Here is a 22736-nt window from a genome sequence, read left to right as displayed (position 1 = left end):
GAAGGTGATGGCGACATCCGAGGGCCCCCACAGGAGGAAGGCTGTGGGCACCGGCGAGAGACTCTCAGGACGCCGGTACGCGGGCGGACCGTTCGGATCCAACGGGGGCCGCCCTGCAACTTCCACGGCTCCGCAGGCCCTACATAAAAGAGGTGAGTCCGGACGGGAGGGACTCTGTGCCGGTCTCGCACTAGAGAAGGAGGAGGAAGGAGAGCGGAGGGGGATGAAGCAAACCCCCAGGCGAGACCCAGCACACCCTAAAGTCACAGGGACACCTGGGGGGGGGGGGGCGGGGGGAAGACCCATATAAGGACTTCCAAATATAGAATATAAACACTGCAAGTGGGTTGAACCCAAAGAAATAATACAACACTCACCAAAGCAGGCCAGATACCAGCATAAAGCCCATCAAGGGAGGCAGATCCACCACTGGGAGAGGGGTGAATTGGATACACGAGTGAAGGAGACGGAGAGGGGGCTCCCTCCCCCCCAACCCCCCCAGACAACGCGGACACATCCCACTGAAAGAAACGACCAGGAGCACCCCAAGCACCATAGGCGCAAAGCGCACAGTGAGACAAGGCGGCTCCCACAAGATCATACACTACTATCCCCGACTCATTTGGGGATGGGAAAGAGAACACAGCCCAGAAGGAGCAAAACAGAGGAAGGCCAAACCCCAGGACCGAGGGAGGAACCGATAAACCCAGGACCGCCCCAGAAAAGCATTATAATATGTCAAGAGCCAAGGGGAAAGGCAACACCACGCAACAAACGCCACAACCTTCTAAACAAGACGCAAACATTTTACAAATGCGGTCGACTGAAGGGATGACACAAAACAGAAATCAATCACATGAGGACTCTCAAAAGGGTGGGGGACCCGCCTGCCCACCACCAACAGCCACCCACGAGAGAAGACATGCAGACGTGGTTCCAGGACCTGCAAGAAAAATTCATGTCCACGGTGCAGGAACACTTCAGCACGATGAAGGACAGCATGAAGCAAGCGGTTCAGGACATGAAAATAGACATGGCCAAATTAGAGGAGAGAACGGACATAATGGAGAGATCAATCCAACAGGTTGAGGAAGAAGCGACACAACTCAGTGAAACTCAGGATCACCTAGTAAGACTTACCCACAACCTGGAAATCCAATGCAAGGATCTAGAGAATCGTTGTAGACGGTCCAACATTCGAATCAAAAATATGGCGGAGACCGTCGTAGATAAAGACCTGAAACGCGCAGTGATGGAGGTCTTCAGGGATGTCCTGGGTGCTCAGGAGACGGAGGAAATTGGAATAGAGTCCACAGGGTAGGGCCGAAAAGGTCAGGAGCACTGGGAGAAAGACCAAGGGACGTCCTGGCGGCACTGTCGTCATACCCACAGAAAGAACAGATTGAGGAGGGCAAGAGAAATGGAGCACATCAGAATGAATGGGCAAGATATACAACTGTCTCAGGACCTCGCCTTGGTGACACTACAAAAAAGGAGAGCTATGGCCCCCCCTAGTCAAGGCGCTGGTAGCAAAACAAATCTGTTACAAGTGGACCTTTCCTTTTGGGCTGGTATTCACCTGGGAAGGGAAGCAAAGAAGAGCTACCACATGGGAAGAAGGCCTTAACATGATGGGCCTGCAGGAAGAGGAGGCGGATTTGGAGGAAGCCAAATCTAGGGGAGAGACATCGAGAAAGCCGAGAGGCTGGGAAACGGTCAAACAGAGAAGAACAAACCCAGGAAGAGAGAATCACAGGAAATAATGGACGGAAATGAGTTGAAAATGACCACTGATACCTAGCACAAGGGGAAATACTAACTCTTGGCTCACAAAGAGGGTGAGAGGGGAGATGAGAACAGCCACTTATTGTCAAGGGATGGCGGTCCGGGAAGGACCCACGGGCTTGGAATCGGACAGGAGAGGACGGAAATGTGTGGTTTAGAATTCCCTACAAACTTGACCCCCGAGGGTAAGATGGGCAGGGAGCGATGGGTGCAACGCCCTAGTATCATTAGGAACCCTCGCCCAACTCGGGGCCAAAATGTTCGGTTTAATGTTTTTTGTTGTTGGGGGGAGAAGGGGGCTTGAATAATCTACACAGGGCAAACATGGGGACTCGAAAAACTCGCATTAACACGTAGAAAATGGGGAAGATACGTATTCTAAGCTATAATGTGAGGGGCATAAACCATCCAACGAAAAGGGTGAAGGCAGACATTTTACTGCTCCAAGAAACCCATATCAGGAAGAGGGATAAGCAGAAAAGTCGCATTAGGGGGTATAAAATCTGGGGGTGCTAATAGCGATAAGGGAGGGGAGAGAGGCCGATCTGGTGGATACTCTTGCAGATAAAGAAGGGAGATTTGTACTGGCTAATAATGTAGACATAAATGGTTTTCGCATTACCCTACCATTGATTTATGCTCCAAATCAGGGGCAAGATGGCTTCCTTAGAGATGTACTGGGGAAACTAGAAAGCTTTGCGAGGGGGGAGGTAATCATGGGAGGCAACCTCAACATGGCATGGAACCCATCATTAGACAGGAGCGCAGGCACCGCCCAGGGTCAGGGAGCACCATCACAACGCCTCAAACAACAAATGGACCACATGGCCCTAAACGATGTGTGGAGGGAACTGAAGGAGGAACGAAAGGGGTACACATACTTCTCGCATGTTCACAATTCCATGTCTAGGATCGACTATTTCTGGGCTTCGTGGGCCTATTGGGTAAGATACAAGAGATGGAACTGGGAGCGATAGCACTCTCGGACCATGCTCTGCTGTGGCTTGACTTAAACTTACCGGGGAAATCGAATGGCCTGTGGAGGTGGAGATTACCCCTGGACATTATCCAAGATCCGATAACAGGGGAAGCCATAAAGGAAATTATTGTAGAGTACTTTGCAACGACACTGGGAAGGTCTCCATGGACACAACCTGGGATGCGTTGTAAAGCTGTACTGAGAGGGAAGACCATAGCCCTGAAAATTACGAAGGAAAAACAAAGATATATGTGGGAAAAGGAGCTGGAAAAGGCCATACCGGAGCATCATGAGGAAATCCTGACCCACCCCACTAGGGCCAACAAGAAAGCACTGAAACACATACAGGGCCAATTGGAGCAACTGCGCTCAAAAGGAGCAGAAATGACCTAATTTACTTGAGACAGAGATATTATATAAAAGCTAATAAAGCAGACAGACTCCTGCCGAGACAACTTCTCACAAAGCAGAAAGAAATAACGATTAAGGCCATACGAAACTCCAAAGGAGAATGACGGACTAGAACGCAGGATATAGGAGAGGCATTTAGAGAATACTATCAAAAACTATACTCCTCAGATTTCCCAGATGCAGAGGCACAGGACACATATCTGAAAGCCCTCCCCATCCCGCGAATCTCAGAAGAGGATAGACAAGCCCTAGTGAATCCAATCAGGGAGGAGGAAGTAGACCCTCACAGCACCAATCGGGGAAGGGGGGATGGCGCTCCCCCACTTTAAGAAGTATTACCAAGCTGCGCAATTAAAAGGTCCTGAGGGAATGGATGGGGGAAAACCCTCAACCGATATGGGCAAAACAAGACAGGGCAGTGGCAAGGACACCTCTGGTGGAATTACTTTGGAAGCAGAAACAACATAGACACCCTAATTTGGGGATAAGCGAAATTATGAAAACCACATTGGAAGCATGGGACTCCCAAATACGGGAAGGCATAATGACCACGGCACTTGGCCCCTTCACACCCATCTGCCGAAATCCCCAATTCCCACCAGGGATGGAACAAGGGGCATATGAACATTGGGAAGAGGCGGGAATAACGAAAGTTGGGGAGATGTTTATAGACCATCAAATTAGGTCACTTGACTCATGCCTCCCATCAGCTTCACATTCCAGACAAGATAAATACAAATATGAGCAACTTAAACACTGGCTGAAAACACCGGACATTACTAGAGCGGCAACAAGGAGCCTTACCCCATTTGAAAGCTATGTCATCTCCAACTCGGGGGCAAAAAAAAAATGGGTGTCGACGTTGTACTCATTCATAAACACACAAGACGAGAAAATAAAATGGTCTTACATGATCAGGTGGGGCAAAACATTGGGGGGGGAAGAACCAACGAAAGCCCAAGGGGAAGACCTATGGAAATTAATCCCCAAAATGACACGCTCCGCACAGACCAGAGAAATGTGGACCAAAATAGTGACCCAATGGCACTATACTCCAGAAAGACTCCATAGCATGTTTCGCAAAACATCAAATAAATGCTGGAGAGGCTGTGAAGAAGTAGGTACGTGGAGGCATATATGGTGGGAGTGTAAAGGGATAAAACCATTCTGGGAAGAAATTAAGGGAGAGATGGGAAAAATGTTTCCAGAAGTGAGGTTGTTGGGAGAAGGAGTTTGGCTGTGCGGATTGAGAGACCAAACAGCAAGAAAAATCAAAAAGACACAGTGGAGAGGATTCATGGGGCTTCTCATAGCAGCATGGTCAACCATCGCTCAGAATTGGAAAAACAAAGATACCCCGATACTTCACACATGGCTACAAAAAGTGTGGGCCCAAATAACTGTGGAAAAGATCACCCACACACTTCAAGGCACGACGGACAAGTTTGCAATGGAATGGGAAGGGGTTCTGGAATACCTACAGTCGGGTTTTATGGAACAGTGGCGCCCCCATATCATTAAAGTATCGGACATCTTCAATGCTTGAATAAGTCCCCGGAAAACTGGTCATAAATGCCCCGGGGGTTGGGGGGGGGTTGTTTATTGTGTTGAAGTTATCTTTGTTATGTAAAACCAATAAACACATGTTTAAAAAAAAAAAAGATGTAATCCGCAGTCACTGAACAGGGGTACGCACAGAGGGGTTACAATGGACTGGGCAATGCCCAGCTGGCTCCAAGATACAAGGATCAGCCATCACCAATTGGGGTCGGGAATCACCATATGGGCTCAAAAACAGTATGCAATTAGTGTGCGCATATTCAGTACACAATTCTGAAAGTATCAACCCCAGCGTGCAGGGCATAAATCTCACAGGTGCCCAAAAGAAGAAATAATCAGAGCCCTCCACAATGGCTCTCAGTATACTCTCAGAGTGACAGACGTGGGCGAGCAAATTCAGCTTTGCAGCACCGGCAGGACACAGTATCTTGGTCCTCAGCGAAGGACCTATGCGATACTTTGCACGGTAAATTGGCTCACACCGTATATTGCAAGAGTTATCCTGCAGGCGGTAATAACATCAAACTTTTTCTTGAATTGAAACGTAGCTCTTACCAGCAAGGACTCTATCCGTCCTCACCCTCAGCCCGAAACGAACACCAAACACACTGCTGCGTTCCGCAGAAGGGCTGGGTTTTCAATGGGAGCATACCTCCTCCTCCAGGTGCCACAGTAAAAAGACTCAGCACGAGTCAAGCAAGTCAGTAAACACACCGGAAAAACATTTTTCATTTACTGTAAACACACTGTTTGCAGTAAATGGCAAATATAAGTTTCACTGTGCATGCTTGACAGAATTGCACCAAATATGAAGTGTGCATATAGTGACATTCACCATTTTACAAAAAGCACTGGTAAATATTTTGTCAACAGTAACCTTGGGGCAAGTGCATTTCTCTTAGGTCGAGTATCTAAACTAAGGAACTTGCCCTGCAAATCTAGTGGGATTTTTAAGAATTTACAAGGCCTTTTAGGGTGATGGCAGGATTTCTTTGGGTTTGAATGCCACAATGTAATAGGAAAGGGTAATTAGGATGCATAAATACCAACAAACTGACATAAACCTAAAGGAAAGGGAACTCTCCGAGACCCAATTCACCTGCTGTCAGTAATATTCACTGTTGTGAAGGCATGGACATGGGCTTGCACAGCAGCAGCGAATTGAAGGGGTCTAAAGCATTGGGCCAGGAGTTGGGTCTGTTGCTCAGACGGTGAGTTGATCGTGGTGTTCGCACTTCTCAGTGTTAACCACAAGTATTCACTTACAGTTCCATGTTTGTAAAACCTTGATGTCTGAGATGCCCTGGATATGCCCCGGACCTGGAGTCTCACTGGGGGACAGTCCTAACAGGTGGCTTCGACTCCCCCTATAAGCCGGTGGATCAAGTCCCTGTTTCTGCAGGCATATAAGCCCTCTGACCTGTCCTAAACGCCAGATCCAGGGTCAGTCCACGAGAGCGATGGCCGCCTCTGTGGCTAAAGATCAAGGGGTCCCTCTGCTGGGCTGCCACCGCTACACCCAACCCCTTTATTAGGCACGACCACCTCAACGTTGATGGCCCCTACTCAACTTCCTTTGTTGTTGGGGTTCTTGGTGAAGTATCTCACTGAATTGGGGGCGGGGCTCCTTCCTCTGTTCTGACTCTTTCCTGATGTTGCACAATAAACTGGGTGCTAGGTTGGTGGAGAATTACGCCTAGATCCACGACCGACAACCCGCCTTTCCTGCCGGGGGGGGGGTGGGGTGATTGTGCCCACGTCTGTGTTTTAGGACCTACTGCAGAGTCGTGGCTAAGTGGGAGGATGTATCTCCTGTGACTGGCAGGACCGAAGCCAGAGGATAAGAAAGCTTTGGAAATAGTTCCTAGGGAGGGCAGGACGCGCTCAGTGGTAAGTACTGGGACGAGGAAGGGTAGGACTAAGTAATGAAGATTGCCGGTAAATATCCTATAATTGTACTTCAATGCTCGAACCTGACCCATCTCACCTTCCACTGATTCGTGTAGTCTCCCCACACATCTCAATCGGTAACACCCATGTGGAAAACACATTGCTGCCAGACACCTTGCTCTTCAAAGTTACACAGTAGAAGTCTCAAGATCCGAATCAGCACCCCCCCAATGATGTCTTTCTCCGGGGCTTCTTCAATATTTTTGGGGCGGAGGGCAGCCAACTATTAGGCTGGTCATGCTGTCCGCCGCGGACTCCATGGAATCGGGGCTCATCTTTTTAGAGAAAACACAATTTTTCCACTTTCCAATTGCAGTCGCACGTCCCCCACCTCCTCTCCATTACCCAGCCAGACACGGTCAAAGACTGCCCCGCCTCAGCTGCTCACATCCGAAGACTTAACTCACCGCTCCTCGAGAAACCTGCCTCTTCTTAGGCCGACACAAGAGCTTCCCCAATAATGCTTGCCTGCTACTAACTCTCCTGACCTCTCGTGCGCACTGCGCATGCTTCACCCGGCACAGAATCAATAACAGCTTTATTCAACAATGTAGAGGCATGAACAAAGTGCCTGTTCATGGGTAAAGCTGTTGAACAAATTAACGTCAAACTCGGAAAAGGTACAGAAGACTAAAATAACATTTTACCACAGCAGTATGTAAATATGTCTTACATTTTAGTGTTCAATAAAAGTGTTTTAAATAAAAAATATTAAGCTAATGCCTGGTAAGTGTACTACTCGTCACAAAACAGAAATACTACAGTAAATCATAGATCTTTATCAAAACTATGCGAACTGCATACAAAGTTCATTATACCACGTCCTTACGGAAAAAGCAAACACATAATAAAGAAATCGGCGATTCTTGCCAACCTATAAAGGATGTGCAAACCAACGTGTTTTGAGTATTTCTGCCCTCTGTGCTTTCCTCTGATACTGAGTACCTCTGTATTGCCTTACGGACCTCTTAAACCGGAACTAGGCGGAGGGTAGTCCAAAATTTACGGCGGACTAGTAAGTACGTGTTTGGATGGAAGCACGTCGTAAACGCCGGACGCAAGTGACACATCTCTTAGACGCCAGAGGCCGGGGAGTGCACGTGCAGATTTCTACCAATCACCTGCCTTGTTTATCTGTGCGTGCCCGGAACTCGCATCGTTATCTTGTGCACGTGTGCTGTGGAGAATAACTGTTGTTGGCTGCCGGATTCCTCGACCTGTGTCTGGTGGTTTGGGTAGAGGAATGGAGGAATTCCCGAACCTCCGATCCGAGCAGGTATTCGTCAGTCACGTGGACGATGCCGTAACCATTTGGGCACAGTGTTTGGACAGAGGACACGAGCTGACAAAGGTATCAGACGACCTAGCAAGGATTTGCCCGACAATGGATGCTCTCTTTGGGGATCCTGATTTGGGAAAGATCTACGGTGCTTTATTTTCTTTTCCATTCCACAGTGATGTTAAGGCCTTTTTTGACGGTGTTCAAACAGTGGACCCTGTTCCAATTTAGTGAGGGTCTTGTCCATGTCGCCCTCTCTTACAGTGGGAGACAGCTTCTGTAGCACGAACCATTTAAGGTCCTCGTTGGTGTGGTTTTTCTGGTTGTAATGATCGACCAGGGTCGGGTACTTATTCTTAAAGCACGATCTGTGCTTAGATATTCTTGTTTTTATGGCCCGCATGGTTTTGCCAACGTAAAGTAGACCACAGGGACATTCGATGACATAGATGACCCATTTGGTGTTGCAATTGGTGTGGTCATTTAGTGTCCATGAGATGTTGTGTTGGAGTATCTTCTTTGTCTCTGTGAATTGACACGCCAAGCACTGTCAACATTGGTAGCGGCCTTTTACTGGAGGCAGGTCCCATGGTGTGGATTGGGGTGCCGCTCGTTCGATAAAAGTGTGGACGAGAGAGTCCTGCGAGTTCTGGTTCTTCTTAAAGGCAAAAAGTTGTGTTTTATCCAAAGTTCCTGCGTTCTTTATAAGATGCCAATGTTTTCTGATTGTGTTCCGCATGAGATTACTAACTGGACTGTAGGTCGTCACGCAAACCAATCTGTCTAGGTCCTTCTAGTTTTTTTTTTTTGCGAGGCAGAGGGTCCTGTCGGTGTTGGCTGCTCGTTTATGGGCATTTCGCACTGCCTTTTTGGGATATGCTCTTTCGAGCAGGCGTTTGAGGTTGAGGGCATGTTTGTTGCAAGTTGTAGTATCGGTGCAATTTCTCCTCACCCGTAAGAATTGACCGTAAGGTAAATTATACTAGAGTCCTTCAGGGTCTGTAGGTTTGCAGTATAATTCTGTTTTCAGAGAGTCACCAGATCGAGATGTGTAAATCCAAGAAGTCAATGCAATGGAAATCCCACTGCTTCGTAAACCGTATATGTTGGTTGCATTGGTTGAGCCATTGTTGGAAAGAGGCTAGTTTCTCATCTGCCAGATGAGAAAAACATCATCTATATATCTTTTCCAGACAATGTTGTTATTCCTGAAGGGATTTTGTAGAGCCGTGATGTAGTCACTCATATTTTGCCATGTACATGTTGGCAATGTCGAGAGCGAAGGTTGCCCCCATACTGACTCCTTTGATCTGTTTCATACTGACTCCTTTGAACGGTTTGTACAGTTGGTTGCAGAACAGGAAGAAGTTATCGGACATTGGTGGTCTGATGCATTCCAGTATGAAATTGGTGGGAGTGGATGTGGCGTCACTCCTTTGGTCGAGGATTATCTTTATGGCTTCTAGTCCTTCACGTTGGGGTATGGAGGTATAGAGCCTCAACGTCCATTGTTACCAAAATGTAGTCTGCTTGCATGGTGATATTGTTCAACATGAGAATGGTGTCAGTGCTATCCTTCAGGAAAGATGCCATCTGATTAACAAATCGTTTCAAGAACAAGTCAGTGTATAAGGACAAATGTTCCAAAACGGAATCACAGGCTGATACAATTGGTCTACCAGGTGGTTTTTGTTGTGACAAGACAGACATCTCAGCCAGAAAGTTTCACTGGTAATATATTCTAAAATCAACCTCAAACTTGGAGAAATAAAATTCATACACAGATCTCAAATTTGGACAGATTGTCAGGACGTGGCTAGCCGATTCAATAATGTGACTGTGAAGGCAAAGTCTGCACGTCCTCATTTCAGTCGGAATGCCCATCCATGCACCTTTAATTTCAGGAATGTCCAGACGGTGATGTTTAGAAATATTCTACGTGTACTAGGTGAAGGCAGGAGCATTAGGTACATTTGAGGCTGTTTAAACTAACATCCTGGAGAAGGAAGAGACAGATCTCATGCTAGCCACCTTGCCGTGGCTCATTACCCAGTCTCATCTGTAGAGACATTTCTCCTTCACCATACTCCCAGCAAGGTGTCCATCCTATTTTCTCAAAAAATGGTACATTCATTTCCTGGAATGTATTCAGTACAGCAGCTTTCCCACCCTCTAAGGAAACTTGAAGGATAAACAATAGAGATTTGGGGCCAGCAATTATGATCTTAAAGTACAGCTTGGCTCCATTATATTCAATAAGGGCAAACAGGGAGATCAATCCCATCTCCAAGCGAACTGCCTGTATCGGTGTATAATTGGTAAGCCCCAATAATCTTCTCCAAATAAGGCCTTCAATAACATCAGCCCACACAGACCAGTCAGAATAGGATGTCTCAAGCGCATACAAGAATGCAGCAGCAAGTTTCTGCTTATATATGTTGAGGATACCCAAAAGACTATAACCAGCAGTGCACTTCGAGAAAGACATCACTGCCGACATGGTAGACAGTATTTTTACTCTTATGCTGGAGCCTCTCATTCACTTTTTGTTCCACCAGAGAAGATGCAATGGCCCAGATACACCAGGTAACCTTTTTTAAGTCACCCAAATGACACGAAATTATGGACCTTTTGCAACATTTACAGCCTACTGCCATAAATTGGGTTTTAACCAAATTAAATGTTCAATCCATTTATATCAGCAAACTTGTAGACAGTCTTGGCACTGTGGCATATGCCGATGTAGGGGTTATTAATGAGATCGGCATAGCCAACCCACCCAATTTCGAGATTGACGATTTTTAGGAAGGCCTTACATTTCTCTTTAAAAATGCCCCCAAAATCGGCCATAAACAGGTTAAACCGTATGGGTGCCAAGGCACACTCCTGCCCGACACCCTTTCTGACAGAGATTCTGACAGCAGACCATGATTATTCAACCAGACCTGGCCGTAATGTCCTTGCACATCACCTTGCATGTGTAGAGGAGATGTTCTGGCATGGCCAACAGTTAGAGTTTAGCCCATAGCTTTGTTCGGCCCACCAGATCGAACACGGATGAGAAGTCCACGAAGAGCATGTATAAGGGGAGCTCATTCCCACCATTAGCTTGCTCCATAAGCGTGTTAACTATAAAGATGTTATCATTAGTGGAGCAGCCTTTACGAAACCCAGTTTGGGCCCTATCAAAAATATTCTCGCCAACAATCCAGGTATTTATCTCTTTTAAGATCAATGTACAGAAGATTTTACTCTGCACGTCCGTTAGTGCCAGGAGGCGATCATTCGCGGGGAGATTACGCAGAGAATTCTTAAACACCAGTATGATGTTAGACGTCGACTGGGATAGTACCGTTATCAATTATCTTGCCGAAGATTATTCAGAAGATTATTGCAAGAATATCAGCCCATATTACAGATCAATCTCTTCCGCAGTAAGCTTGAGTACCCCGTCAAAACACTCCTCGCAGTGATGTCGACCATCGCCGACGTGGTTCTCTGTCAATCTCAAACACCTAAAAACTCTCAAGCACCATCTGGAATGGGCCTGGAAAGCCGACCCCTCAGCCCAAAACAAAAGCAAGGACAACCAGAGCCTACAGATCGGAAATCAGCAAAAGCAAGAAATAATTCTATGGGAACTGAATCCTAAATGACCGCAACCCATGTAAGGAAGAAAAATCAAAGCAGTATTCAAATCACCCTCATGTTCTCGCCTGACCGCTCCCAAGCCCTATGCGACACCCTCTCGCTTCACTTCTACAATGCCGCCAACAAACGACACAGTGCCATCATCGCCAAACTAAAAACCCTACCACCACCGCCCACCCGCCTGCAGCACACCGTACAAACCACAACCAGATTGCATTCTTCTTTCAACACCTTCTGTCCCATAACACACCAAGAATTCCTGTCACTGGTAGCGGCCAGCTGCCCGTCAGGCTCTCCAGAAGACCCATGCCCACCCACATTGCTCAAGAAAATACTAACCGCCACCTGTGCAGGTAACAACGCCCGTGCAATGCTTAACAATTCACTCACCTCAAAAGTGGTACAAAACATCCTACACCAAACCCATCCTTTAAAAAAAAAAAAAAAACACGACGCTTGCACAATCAGGTTTCCGGCCACTAAGGGGAACAGAAGCCTCTCTAGTCTCCATCTGGGATGACCTAAAAAGAACAGCTGAAGCAGACAGTTGCACGGTTCTCATCCTTCTAGACCTCTCTGCAGCTTTCGATACCACTGATCACACGATTCTCTTAGACAGATTACAAACACTAGGAATCAAGCACAGTCCTCTCGAGGATCTCCTCCATCTCTAACCGGTCCCAAATCATGCACCTTGACCAATTCACATCCAATTTGCAAAGGGATTCCCCAAGGAGCATCCACGTCACTGCTAATTTTCAATTTCTACATACAACCCATCCCCGGAATCATCCGCTCACACAACCTTACCTGCTACAACTATGCAGATTATACCCAGATCATCCTCAAAATCGCAAATCCCGAAGGACCCGGCCGCCCAGACCTATCATCATGCCTCTCAGATATGGATGACGACCAACCACCTCATCCTCAACCAAGGGAAAACTGAAATCCTACTTGGTGGGGAAACGTCTCTCATTCCCCAACCAATAGCATGGCCCGACTCACTAAGACAAGCACCAGTACCCTTCAAAATTGTCAAAAAGCCAACTACACTCAGATCTATCCCTCACCCAACACACCACCAGCATATCCAAAACCTGTTTGTCATTTATGTATCCTCAGGAGGATTTTCTCCTACCTTACCTATCCCCACCATTTCTCAGCCATCAACCTCTCCCGCCTTGACTACGCAAACTGCCTCTAGCTAGGAGCCCCCGCATCCCAACTACGGAAACTCCAAAGAATCCAAAATGCGGCAGCACGCCTTCGAATTAACCTGCCTGCCAGGGAGCACAACAGCCCTACCCTGAGAGTCCTCCACTGGCTCCCTATTGCTCAACACACCACCTTCAAAGCCATGGGCATCACCCATCACGCAATCCACAACCCAGGCCCTGAATTCCTGCGAGACAAAATTGTCCCTTACCGATCTTCCAGGAACCTCAGATCTCACAACACATTTCGCCTAGTGATCCCTCCGCACAACTCAACAAGACTTGGGGGCTCCGCCTTCTCTGTCCAAGCACCAATCATCTGGAATTCCATCCCCCTACACATTTGCACTATTGAAAACCACCTGAAATGGTTCTTAAAACCTGGCTCTTCCCAATACTCTAAGCCTCTCCACCTGTGAACACACCATTAATAAAACCCACCGCTTTTGATCATATCTCAGGGGTTGGCAGCTCTCGCAGCGGTTTCACATGACACACCACCACCTAACGCTCAACAACACTCCCTGCCCACTAGAACGCCGGGTACGCCAGCAGCTTTCGTTGGTGGATTAGGAATGCCCCATCACCCACCCACAACAACATTCCAACCCATCGAGCACCCAAACTAAGCCAGCAACCTTTGCTGTGGCTACACTCGCACCCTACTCTCCCCGACCCTGCCCACCAGACCACATGAGACATATGACAATGAGATGTGGCCCTCCACAAACCTATTTCCGAAAGCCAGGCTCAACAAACCATTGATGACTGACATTATGGATACCTACCATTAAATAGGCTGAAACCCCATCAGCACAGCCCCCTGCACAGATACGAACCTAGGGGTAGTCCCCTCCGCAGGTTCAGCCCTTCCTCCCACTGGGCAGGACCCTCAGTTGTGGTTGTATGTGCATTGTCGGGCATGGACCTTCTCCCACTATGCAGGATGCTCGGATTTGGCTATGCCTACTCTCTTTTTCAGGCTGCACGTTTGGGTGTGGGCCTCTCTCCAATTGTACAGGATTCTCAGTTCCTAATGTGGATTCTCAAGCCCTGGTACTCAAATGGAATCGTTGGGAGGGGGCCTCCCACCCACCATGCGGGACACTCAACTCTAGCCGTCCTTGCCTGTATCCTAACATGCAGTTGGGTGTAGGTCTCTCCACCACTAGACAGGACTCCAACGTCTGGCTGTGCTTAGCCTTTTTAGACACACTGTACTGTTAGGTGCAGACCTCTCTCCCACTATACAGGACTCTCAAATTCCAGGTGTAGCCTCCGTCACGGCATAATACATGCGGAAACCTACCACATTATGAAAGCCAGGCCCCCTGGTATAGACCTGGAGCGACATCGCAGCCTAAGGTACGTATATCTCACACCACTAGCATGGACATGGGCCGAAGGCATGGCCAAGCATCCATGCATGATAGAACACGCCTATGGCTAAGCACATCCGGTCTGGCGCACACATAGCCGACCAGACTGAAATATCTGACGTACCTCAACACCTCTGTCACCAGCATACAGCGACCACCACCCGTAAGGAACTTGGTATAGCTGGCTTCACATAGACTCTCTCAACAATAGCAAGCTATCTCTAACCCTCACCAGCACCCACCCATGTGTCTGACCTCTCTTGGGCTGCTTAGTCGCACCATGTCAGCCATCCAAGTCCTAGAACGGCAACAAGCACACACGCATCCCTTAAACTAACCCCCCCTACAACTTTCCACCCACATCGACTACGGTCACCAACGGCGCTCAACCAAGGAAAAAGCGTGTTGAGGCCACACGAGTGGGGAAAGAGGGCTATATAAAGATACAATACAAGATCGATGTCTAACCCTTTGATCCAGGCACTGGCCTTAGCAAGGTTTCGATCCGACCAGCCTATTCTGTTACCTTTACAAGAGAAATAAACAAACCTCTCCAATCATATCATAGGGGTGCACCTTCTTCTTGTTCAATGCAATAGTGCCAACCAACATAGCGTGATCGCTAAAATAATTTCCTAATATTTGGAAATAAACCAATAAAGCGATTAACTTTTCAGCGAGACACAGGTAATCCAATGTGGAAGAATATAGACCATTAGTCCATGTTGTTTCAATTTGTGACTTAGTCTTATGATATTCCTTAGCCATAGTTCGATATCAATAATAAGGTTTTCTATCTTTCAGATTTCAACTGACCTCCCACATTCAGTGAATTATGCTGAGAATCCCCTATTACGTTGGTATTAAGGTCACCCCCCTTCCTCCCTATGATAACATTGACTTATCCGTCACCAAGATATTTGGCAGATATACATTCAAAGATGTCAATTTTAATAGCCATAGTGAAATCAAGCCCTGGGGGATCATATATGTTAATCAGTAAGATTTTACAATCAACCTTCATCAGTACTTCAACTATAAGAACATTAGGGTAGCTCATCTCCAGCATACATTCAGAAGAACAGATGTCCTTAGAGACCAGTGTGGCTAATCTTCCATATGGTCTGCCCTTTTCTCCCCTTTTTTTTTTTTTAGCATAGTTATAGTAGGCAGTTTAACCATCAAAACCAACAACTTGGAGGAGCCATGTCTCCTGTAAAAATGTTATTGCCGCCCCATCAAAGAGGCTACAGGAGGCCATAGGCCCAAAAAGATGGCAATGCCCACATCTATTCCAAGATATTATGGTTGAGGGGGCTCATTTAGCATTCACAATTAGGGGGTATAAAAAAAAAAAAAAAGAAAAGAAAAAAAGAACAGAGCCACACAGAGGCCTCGTTGGTGGCAGGGGTCTTCGAGGCCTCTTGTTGTCCTACTCTGTCAAGTAGTTTCATTCCTCTCGGTTTCACATCCTCTCATTTCACAACCACTGTCAAGCACATTGCCACTCCTTCTCAGCTCTTCAGTATGATTGCGTATAAGAGAAACCACTGCTTCAGAGAAACAGTGGACTTTAGTAATTAGGCCCAGGCACTATTCCACAAACTTAAATTCCCCACTCTTGATGATCCTCAATGACAATTGTGAGTTGAGGATCTCCAAAAGCCTACCTCTATTGATGTTTTTTTTCTTTTATTAGAAAGATCAGAGATAAACTGTTTTAGGGAGATTTACCTTTTTGTTAGCTCCCTGGTTACTCATCTTTGGCTTGTTTGTTATAGCCAATGGCGGCTCCCAAGCGTAATCTTTGCCTTTATGAACAGGGGTTTCAATAGACACTATACTGCTGTCAAGAGTGGTGTCGATTTGGTCAGATGGGCCAGAGCTAGATTCATCCTCAGTATATTCAGAGGCCAGCTGAATAAGTTTTACCATATTCTTTTGTTTATTCGTAAAAGACCCAATCAGCCAAGTTGTAAGGTTGACCGGTTTTAGGGCCATCCATTTGGCTCTTCTAGCGGCCCCCTTTCTACCTCGTTTTGAGAGAGATTGCTTATTTGGTAGATCATTTGTCCCCCCCCAGCCGCCTCCTCCGATGGTTTATTTGCCTTAGATTCAACAGCTAGTTTGAGTTTCCTTCGTCTCTCCCTTTTTGACATATGCCACCCTCCACGCTCTCAAAATCACTCCCTGCCTGAATCTCAACCAATGTAGATTCAAGGTTAATAGGGACAGGGGCTGAAAAGTTCGTTTTTGGTAACATAGCAGTATTAGATTCTACCGGAACCACAGATCCAACCCCTATGTTCACTTTCACCATGCAATTCAACATTTCTGCTATCTTTTCGACTAGACAGACAATATGATGACACAGTTTCAGCATAATTTCCAATGCAAAGCCGTTTGCCGTGTTATGTTCATCAAGTTCCTTAAATCTATTGCTAATACTGCAATTAGCAGTCATGGTTATTACTTGGGAGATCTTGCCTTTCGGCACCATTTCCCACAGATCCATCAGCTAGCCCTGTCAAACGGGGTAAACATGAGAGTCTGTCCACAGCAGGCACATTTCCATTTGAAGATCAGTAGGAACACATGACTGAACAACAGACGCAGTTGTATTATTAGGTGGTGCCACAGTAGATCTTAAAACGCTCCAAATCAGAAATGTTACCTTCCAGACTGTAGCACAGATTCAAGAGAGAGTTATTATCAAACTCAACTGAGGTATAGGCGACATCACCAAAAGGCACTGCAAGATCCAGCGGCTCTGCATGGATTTCGGCCACTGCTTGTTGTTCCCGACCAAAAGGCTGTAATCTTTTTATCCTTAACCGGATTAGCCTGGGTGCCTATTGCTTCAGTGGCAACATCACCCTTGCCAATTCCATTCTTTTTGTTTCCCTTAAGTTTACTTCGAAGTTTCATTGTACGTGATTCAATGCCCAATTATAGATTATAATTTAGGGTTCCCCTTACTGTAATGCACCCTGGAGGCTCAAAGATGTAATACGCAGGGATTCCAAGATGGCCGCCGTGGTGAGGAGTCGCATCTGAGCTGCGCTCCGCCCGGACCGCCACACAAATCAGCACGGATTCGCAGCATAAGTGGCCTGAAGTGGGGGTCACCCACGCAGCAACGGAGACCCCCGCCCTCGGGTGGCTTCGGTGTTCGACGGTCTTCTCCTAATCGGGAGCGGGAGAGACATCGCGACCTCCCCCTCCCCCACAGCGGTACTCAGAGGCGGGCGCTGGAGGAGTAGAGAGGCCGAGGAGGAACCCAGACAGAGTGGAAAGACCTGGGGACCCCCCCCGCCACGAAGGACCGGAGCCCTCCAAAGCCAGTGGCAGCGAGGGGACCGGAGTAGGAACACGCCCCCATCCTCTCTCCTGCTGCTGGTGAACGGCGCTGGCGGACGGGGAGCGCGGGATCGTAAGAGAAGTTGATGGCGACATCCGAGGGCCCCCACAGGAGGAAGGCTGCGGGCACCGGCGAGAGACTCTCGGTACGCGGGCGGATCGTTCGGATCCCTGAACGGGGGCCGCCCTGCAACTTCCACGGCTCCGCAGGCCCTACATAAAAGAGGCAAGTCCGGACGGGAGGGACTCTGTGCCGGTCTCGCACTAGAGAAGGAGGAGGAAGGAGAGCGGAGGGGGATGAAGCAAACCCCCAGGCGAGACCCAGCACACCCTAAAGTCACAGGGACACCTCGGGGGGGGGGGGGGGGAGACCCATATAAGGACTTCCAAATATAGAATATAAACACTGCAAGTGGGTTGAACCCAAAGAAATAATACAACACTCACCAAAGCAGGCCAGATACCAGCATAAAGCCCATCAAGGGAGGCAGATCCACCACTGGGAGAGCGGTGAATTGGATACACGAGTGAAGGAGACAGAGAGGGGGCTCCCTCCCCCACCCCCCCAGACAATGCTAACACATCCCACTGAAAGAAACGACCAGGAGCACCCCAAGCACCATAGGCGCAAAGCGCACGGTGAGACAAGGCGGCTCCCACAAGATCATACACTACTATCCCCGACTCATTTGGGGATGGGAAAGAGAACACAGCCCAGAAGGAGCAAAACAAGGCCAAACCCCAGGAACGAGGGAGGAACCGATAAACCCAGGACCGCCCCAGAAAAGCATTATAATATGTCAAGAGCCAAGGGGAAAGGCAACACCACGCAACAAACGCCACAACCTTCTAAACAAGACGCAAACATTTTACAAATGCGGTCGACTGAAGGGATGACACAAAACAGAAATCAATCACATGAGGACTCTCAAAAGGGTGGGGGACCCGCCTGCCCACCACCAACAGCCACCCACGAGAGAAGACATGCAGACGTGGTTCCAGAACCTGCAAGAAAAATTCATGTCCACGGTGCAGGAACACTTCAGCACGATGAAGGACAGCATGAAGCAAGCGGTTCAGGACATGAAAATAGACATGGCCAAATTAGAGGAGAGAACGGACATAATGGAGAGATCAATCCAACAGGTTGAGGAAGAAGCGACACAACTCAGTGAAACTCAGGATCACCTAGTAAGACTTACCCACAACCTGGAAATCCAATGCAAGGATCTAGAGAATCGTTGTAGACGGTCCAACATTCGCATCAAAAATATGGCGGAGACCGTCGTAGATAAAGACCTGAAGCGCGCAGTGATGGAGGTCTTCAGGGATGTCCTGGGTGCTTAGGAGACAGAGGAAATTGGAATAGAGTCCACAGGGTAGGGCCGAAAAGGTCAGGAGCACTGGGAGAAAGACCAAGGGACGTCCTGCCGGCACTGTCGTCATACCCACAGAAAGAACAGATTGAGGAGGGCAAGAGAAATGGAGCACATCAGAATGAATGGGCAAGATATACAACTGTCTCAGGACCTCGCCTTGGTGACACTACAAAAAAGGAGAGCTATGGCCCCCCTAGTCAAGGCGCTGGTAGCAAAACAAATCTGTTACAAGTGGACCTTTCCTTTTGGGCTGGTATTCACCTGGGAAGGGAAGCAAAGAAGAGCTACCACATGGGAAGAAGGCCTTAACATGATGGGTCTGCAGGAAGAGGAGGCGGATTTGGAGGAAGCCAAATCTAGGGGAGAAACATCGAGAAAGCCGAGAGGCTGGGAAACGGTCAAACAGAGAAGAACAAACCCAGGAAGAGAGAATCGCAGGAAATAATGGACGGAAATGAGTTGAAAATGACCACTGATACCTAGCACAAGGGGAAATACTAACTCTTGGCTCACAAAGAGGGTGAGAGGGGAGATGAGAACAGCCACTTATTGTCAAGGGATGGCGGTCCGGGAAGGACCCACGGGCTGGAATCGGACAGGAGAGGACGGAAATGTGGGGTTTAGAATTCCCTACAAACTTGACCCCCGAGGGTAAGATGGGCAGGGAGCGATGGGTGCAACGCCCTAGTATCATTAGGAACCCTCGCCCAACTCGGGGGCAAAATGTTCGGTTTAATGTTTTTTGTTGTTGGGGGGAGGGGGGGAAGGGGGCTTGAATAATCTACACAGGGCAAACATGGGGACTCGAAAAACTCGCATTAACACGTAGAAAATGGGGAAGATACGTATTCTAAGCTATAATGTGAGGGGCATAAACCATCCAACGAAAAGGGTGAAGCAGCTTAAGAGGGAGAAGGCAGACATTTTACTGCTCCAAGAAACCCATATCAGGACGAGGGATAAGCAGAAAAGTCGCATTAGGGGGTATAAAATCTGGGGGTGCTAATAGCGATAAGGGAGGGGAGAGAGGCCGATCTGGTGTATACTCTTGCAGATAAAGAAGGGAGATTTGTACTGGCTAATAATGTAGACATAAATGGTTTTCGCATTACCCTACCATTGATTTATGCTCCAAATCAGGGGCAAGATGGCTTCCTTAGAGATGTACTGGGGAAACTAGAAAGCTTTGCGAGGGGGGAGGTAATCATGGGAGGCAACCTCAACATGGCATGGAACCCATCATTAGACAGGAGCGCAGGCACCGCCCAGGGTCAGGGAGCACCATCACAACGCCTCAAACAACAGATGGACCACATGGCCCTAAACGATGTGTGGAGGGAACTGAAGGGGGAACGAAAGGGGTACACATACTTCTCGCATGTTCACAATTCCATGTCTAGGATCGACTATTTCTGGGCTTCGTGGGCCTATTGGGTAAGATACAAGAGATGGAACTGGGAGCGATAGCACTCTCGGACCATGCTCTGCTGTGGCTTGACTTAAACTTACCGGGGAAATCGAATGGCCTGTGGAGGTGGACATTACCCCTGGACATTATCCAAGATCCGATAACAGGGGAAGCCATAAAGGAAATTATTGTAGAGTACTTTGCAACGACACTGGGAAGGTCTCCATGGACACAACCTGGGATGCGTTGTAAAGCTGTACTGAGAGGGAAGACCATAGCCCTGAAAATTACGAAGGAAAAACAAAGATATATGTGGGAAAAGGAGCTGGAAAAGGCCATACCGGAGCATCATGAGGAAATCCTGACCCACCCCACTAGGGCCAACAAGAAAGCACTGAAACACATACAGGGCCAATTGGAGCAACTGCGCTCAAAAGGAGCAGAAAGGAACCTAATTTACTTGAGACAGAGATATTATATAAAAGCTAATAAAGCAGACAGACTCCTTCCGAGACAACTTCTCACAAGGCAGAAAGAAATAACGATTAAGGCCATACGAAACTCCAAAGGAGAATGACAGACTAGAACGCAGGATATAGGAGAGGCATTTAGAGAATACTATCAAAAACTATACTCCTCAGATTTCCCAGAGGCACAGGACACATATCTGAAAGCCCTCCCCATCCCACGAATCTCAGAAGAGGATAGACAAGCCCTAGTGAATCCAATCAGGGAGGAGGAAGTAGACACTCACAGCACCAATCGGGGAAGGGGGGATGGCGCTCCCCCACTTTAAGAAGTATTACCAAGCTGCGCAATTAAAAGGTCCTGAGGGAATGGATGGGGGAAAACCCTCAACCGATATGGGCAAAACAAGACAGGGCAGTGGCAAGGACACCTCTGGTGGAATTACTTTGGAAGCAGAAACAACATAGACACCCTAATTTGGGGATAAGCGAAATTATGAAAACCACATTGGAAGCATGGGACTCCCAAATACGGAAAGGCATAATGACCACGGCACTTGGCCCCTTCACACCCATCTGCCGAAATCCCCAATTCCCACCAGGGATGGAACAAGGGGCATATGAAAATTGGGAAGAGGCGGGAATAACGAAAGTTGGGGAGATGTTTATAGACCATCAAATTAGGTCACTTGACTCATGCCTCCCATCAGCTTCACATTCCAGACAAGATAAATACAAATATGAGCAACTTAAACACTGGCTGAAAACACCGGACATTACTAGAGCGGCAACAAGGAGCCTTACCCCATTTGAAAGCTATGTCATCTCCAACTCGGGGGCAAAAAAAAATGGGTGTCGACGCTGTACTCATTCATAAACACACAAGACGAGAAAATAAAATGGTCTTACATGATCAGGTGGGGCAAAACATTGGGGGAAGAACCAACGAAAGCCCAATGGGAAGACCTATGGAAATTAATCCCCAAAATGACACGCTCCGCACAGACCAGAGAAATGTGGACCAAAATAGTGACCCAATGGCACTATACTCCAGAAAGACTCCATAGCATGTTTCGCAAAACATCAAATAAATGCTGGAGAGGCTGTGAAGAAGTAGGTACATGGAGGCATATATGGTGGGAGTGTAAAGGGATAAAACCATTCTGGGAAGAAATTAAGGGAGAGATGGGAAAAATGTTTCCAGAAGTGAGGTTGTTGGGAGAAGGAGTTTGGCTGTGCGGATTGAGAGACCAAACAGCAGGAAAAATCAAAAAGACACAGTGGAGAGGATTCATGGGGCTTCTCATAGCAGCATGGTCAACCATCGCTCAGAATTGGAAAAACAAAGATACCCCGATACTTCACACATGGCTACAAAAAGTGTGGGCCCAAATAACTGTGGAAAAGATCACCCACACACTTCAAGGCACGACGGACAAGTTTGCAATGGAATGGGAAGGGGTTCTGGAATACCTACAGTCGGGTTTTATGGAACAGTGGCGCCCCCATATCATTAAAGTATCGGACATCTTCAATGCTTGAATAAGTCCCCGGAAAACTGGTCATAAATGCCCCGGGTGGTGGGGGGGGGTTGATTATTGTGTTGAAGTTATCTTTGTTATGTAAAACCAATAAACACATGTTTAAAAAAAAAAAAGATGTAATCCGCAGTCACTGAACAGGGGTACGCACAGAGGGGTTACAATGGACTGGGCAATGCCCAGCTGGCTCCAAGATACAAGGATCAGCCATCACCAATGGGGGTCTGGAATCACCATATGGGCTCAAAAACAGTATGCAATTAGTGTGCGCATATTCAGTACACAATTCTGAAAGTATCAACCCCAGCGTGCAGGGCATAAATCTCACAGGTGCCCAAAAGAAGAAATAATCAGAGCCCTCCACAATGGC

General features: G+C 47.6%; 1 protein-coding gene across 3 annotated transcripts in view; it reads right to left on the bottom strand.

Moving 5' to 3' along the window:
- The window catches only part of SF3A2 (splicing factor 3a subunit 2), a 432784-nt gene that overhangs the window by 407980 nt on the left and 2068 nt on the right, over window positions 1–22736 (bottom strand). The window contains exon 1 of one of the 3 annotated variants that reach the window (XM_069649521.1): window positions 7560–7701. The exons of 1 other annotated variant lie outside the window; for it this stretch is intronic. The gene's annotated coding sequence lies outside the window, so the exon portion shown is untranslated. Of the gene's footprint in view, window positions 1–7092; window positions 7255–7559; window positions 7702–22736 lie in introns of those variants that run through there. One more of the 3 variants, XM_069649519.1, reaches the window with a different exon arrangement.

The sequence above is a fragment of the Ambystoma mexicanum genome, chromosome 1p (assembly GCF_040938575.1).
Source record: "Ambystoma mexicanum isolate Mex_15411 chromosome 1p, UKY_AmexF1_1, whole genome shotgun sequence".
Classification (NCBI taxonomy): Eukaryota; Metazoa; Chordata; class Amphibia; order Caudata; family Ambystomatidae; genus Ambystoma; species Ambystoma mexicanum.
Note: the sequence above shows the minus strand (reverse complement) of the source record. Positions and strands in the feature narration are given on the sequence as shown.